The following is a 4,328-nucleotide window of genomic DNA, read 5'->3' as shown; positions in this document are numbered from 1 at the left end:
CATGAATCCATTTCCTTTTACGTTTTTTCCACTTCATCTTCGCCCATTGTGTTAGGTTTCGATTGGCTGGAGAAACACAATCCACACATTAATTGGTCTGACCAGCGGGTGGAATCCTGGTCCGCTTTTTGTCACTCTTCTTGTCTTCAGTCAGCCATTCTTCCCTCTTCCTTGTCTATGGATAATGTGGAGGAGCATCCTGACCTCTCTGGAGTACCTGAGGAATACGCAGACCTCAGGCAGGTGTTCAGTAAGAGCAAAGCTCTTTCCCTACCACCACACCGGCCTTATGACTGTGCCATAGACATTCTTGCCGGAGCTCCTCTGCCGTCTAGCCGACTCTACAACATTTCTCGTCCAGAAAGGGCCTCACTGGAGCAATACATCAAGGATTCCTTAGCTGCTGGAATAATCCGCCATTCTTCATCTCCTCTTGGAGCAGGGTTTTTCTTCGTGCCCAAAAAGGATGGAACACTTAGACCGTGCATCGATTACAGGGGTTTGAATCAGATTACAGTGAAGAATAAGTATCCCCTTCCTCTAATTACATCTGCTTTTGAACAGGTTCATGGCGCTACTGTTTTTTCTAAACTGGACCTTCGAAATGCATATCACCTTACCCGTATTCGACAAGGGGATGAATGGAAAACCGCCTTCAAGACCGATTGGCCATTTTGAGTATCTAGTGATGCCTTTTGGACTCTGCAACGCACCCGCTGTGTTCCAAGCCCTCGTTAACGACGTCCTCCGTGACTTTCTGAATGTATTTGTGTTTGTCTATCTAGATGACATTTTGATCTACTCTAAGACCCTCAGTGAACACAAGCACCATGTTCGTCAAGTCCTGCAACGCCTTTTGGAGAATCGGCTCTTTGTGAAAGCTGAGAAATGTGAATTTCATCTATCCTCTGTGACTTTCCTTGGTTACATTTTTGAGGGTGGGCAGGTACGCACTGATCCTGAGAAAACCAAAGCGGTCCGGGATTGGCCCATTCCCCAGACACGGCAACAGCTACAGAGGTTTTTGGGCTTCGCAAATTTCTACCGTCGGTTCATCTGGAATTACAGCCAAACTGCTGCTCCTCTAACGGCTCTCACGTCCACCAAGGTCCCTTTTTCCTGGACCCCTGATGCTACCAAGGCATTTTCTAACCTCAAGGACAAGTTCTCGCATGCTCCCATTCTTGTGCAACCAGATCCTATGAAACAGTTCGTTCTGGAGGTGGATGCTTCTGATGCAGGTGTAGGGGCTGTATTATCCCAACGTTCAGGCTCTGATTCCAAACTTCGGCCCTGCGCTTTTTTTTTTCCCGGCGCTTGTCCATCACGGAGAGAAACTATGATGTAGGTGATCGTGAGCTTCTTGCCATCAAATTAGCTCTGGAGGAGTGGCGGCATTGGTTAGAGGGAGCTGAACATCCTGTGTTGATTTGGACGGACCACAAGAATCTTTCTTATCTCCAATCTGCCAAAAGGTTGAATCCTCGCCAGTCCCGTTGGTCACTGTTCTTCTCCCGTTTCAACCTTGTGATTTCTTATCGTCCTGGTTCCAAGAACACCAAACCTGATGCTCTGTCCCGTCAATTTTGCCCTGTCGACAATGACAAGTCCCCCTCTCCTATTCTTCCTTCCAGTTGCACCATTGGTACACTCACCTGGGAGATCGAGAATCTCGTGAAAAGAGCCCAACAGACTGAGTCAGCTCCAGGTAATGTTCCGGCCAACCGTGTTTATGTTCCCGCTTCTGTGAGGTCCCGTCTCATTCACTGGTTCCATACGGCCAAGTTCTCGTGTCACCCTGGAATAAGTCGCACAGTTTCCCTGATCACACGTAGATTCTGGTGGGCCACAATCCACAGGGACGTTCGTGAATACATCCTGGCCTGTCCTGTTTGTGCTAGAAATAAGACTGGTAACAGACCTCCTGCTGGTTTGCTGCAGCCACTACCCACTCCCTCCAGACCTTGGTCTCACATAGCCGTGGACTTTGTCACTGGTTTGCCTGTCTCTAAGGGTATAACAGCCATCCTTACAGTTGTTGATCGTTTTTCAAAAGCCTGCCACCTCATAGCACGGAAGAAGTTGCCTACCTCTTTTCAAACTGCTCAACTCCTTGTCAAACATGTGTTTCGCTTACATGGCATTCCTCAGGAGATCCTCTCAGATCGTGGTCCCCAGTTTGTTTCTCAAGTCTGGAAACATTTCTGTTCTGCGTTGGGAGCCAAGGTCAGTCTCACTTCAGGTTATCACCCTCAGTCTAATGGCCAGACAGAGCGACTGAACCAGGAACTGGAAGCTGCCCTCCGCTGTGCCACGTCCACTGACCCTTCGAACTGGAGCCAACACTTGCCCTGGATTGAGTATGCGCACAATTCTCATGTTTCTTCCGCCACAGGCCTCTCCCCATTTGAGATCTCCTTGGGTTACCAGCCACCCCTTTTTCCTGCTGATGAGACGGACATATCCGTCACCTCGGTGCGTTACCATATCCACCGCTGCAGGCGAGTCTGGTCTGACACGATTGCTGCTCTCCACCGCTCCGCTGAACAGAACAAGCGTTTTGCTGATCGCCACAGACTTCCCGCTCCTCTGTATGCTCCAGGCCAAAAGGTGTGGTTGTCCTCACGTGATGTGCCGTTGAAGTCTATGTCCAGGAAGCTCTCCCCCAGGTTCATTGGGCCCTATGAGGTTCTCTCCATCGTCAGCCCCTCTTCCGTCCGTCTTCGCCTCCCTGGTCATTTGCGCATCCATCCCACCTTCCACGTGTCCCAGCTTAAGCCGGTGCTGTCAAGCCCTTTGTGCCCTCCTTCCGAGCCCCCTCCTCCCGCCCTGGACGTTGCTGGCCACCCTTGTTTTGCTGTCCGCCGGATTGTTGCTGCTCGTCGACGGGGTCGTGGTTGGCAGTACCTTGTTGACTGGGAGGGTTATGGCCCTGAGGACCGCTCGTGGGTACCCCGGTCTTTCATCATGGACCCCTCGATCGCGGATTTTGAGGCTTCTCGGCCATCGTGCTCTTCTGGACCGCCTGGTGGCGGTCGTTGAGGTGGGGGTGGTGTCAGGGGGTGTGGGTTCTTTTCAGGATCCACCAGAGGGAGCCAGAGGAACCATTTTCTGGAGGGTGTTTTCACACCCTGTTGTAGAGAATTAGAGATCTTCTGCCAGCACTATATCTGCAGCTGATTGCCAGTCCTTCATCGCTTGAGCGTTGAACCTCTGTGGTAAAACCTAAGCCCTCCAGCGAGTTCCTGTATCCTCTAACGTTTGAGAGACTTTACAAATTCTTGTTTTTTTCCAGAGACACTCCTTTGTGGACTCTCCAGAGCTACCTGCGATTTCCCTCCCAGCAGCCAATCATCACCAGCAACCACTACCTACCAATAACCTGGCTTTCTCTTCACTGGCTATCCTCCGGATCCGATCAGCTTGTCGCTGCCTATCTGCCCTCCACCGAAAGGACCCTCACTGACACCCACTGCCAACATCCATCCTCTCGGACCTCCTGACACCACCCGAATTCACGGCAACTCCGAAACAAGTAGGACACCTTTACTTCCCTGAGAATTATTCCATCATTTCCAATACTCATACATCTATCTTTGCAGAGAACCCCGCCTGTGGGTCTTTGCGGAACCATCCCCTCAGTTCACCAAATAAACCATTTTCACATTCTCCAGATTGCTTAATCGTGCATGTGGGTCCAACATCTTCACACCATGACATATAGGGCGTCATGGCTACCGCGCGTCATGGCTACCGCGCGTCATGGCTACCGCGCGTCATGGCTACCGCGCGTCATGGCTACCGCACGTCATGGCAATAGGACGTCATGGCTATAGGACGTCAGCTATCGCACATCATGGCTACAGGACGTCATGGCTATCGCACGTCATGGCTACAGGACGTCATGGCTACCGCACGTCATGGCTACCGCACGTCATGGCTACCGCACGTCATGGCTACCGCACGTCATGGCTACCGCACGTCATGGCTACCGCACGTCATGGCTACAGGACGTCATGGCTACAGGACGTCATGGCTACAGGACGTCATGGCTACAGGACGTCATGGCTACAGGACGTCATGGCTATCGCACATCATGGCTATCGCACATCATGGCTACAGGACGTCATGGCTAGCAGACAACGTGACAATTTGATGTTGCGGCCAGCGGGCATTGCAGCCAGATTAAAAACCAACCAACAACAGATGAGAAGCCAGGATACGTCTGAGACTCAAACTGTTACCTCTACCAAATTTTTTTGAGACAGTATTTCCTATGAAGCAGGCAACGACTCAGAAAGCTGGAAATAAGACTTTGGGAAGAGTCC

This window comes from Telmatherina bonti, assembly GCF_933228915.1.
Source record: "Telmatherina bonti genome assembly, chromosome: 3".
Taxonomy (NCBI): Eukaryota; Metazoa; Chordata; class Actinopteri; order Atheriniformes; family Telmatherinidae; genus Telmatherina; species Telmatherina bonti.
Note: the sequence above shows the minus strand (reverse complement) of the source record.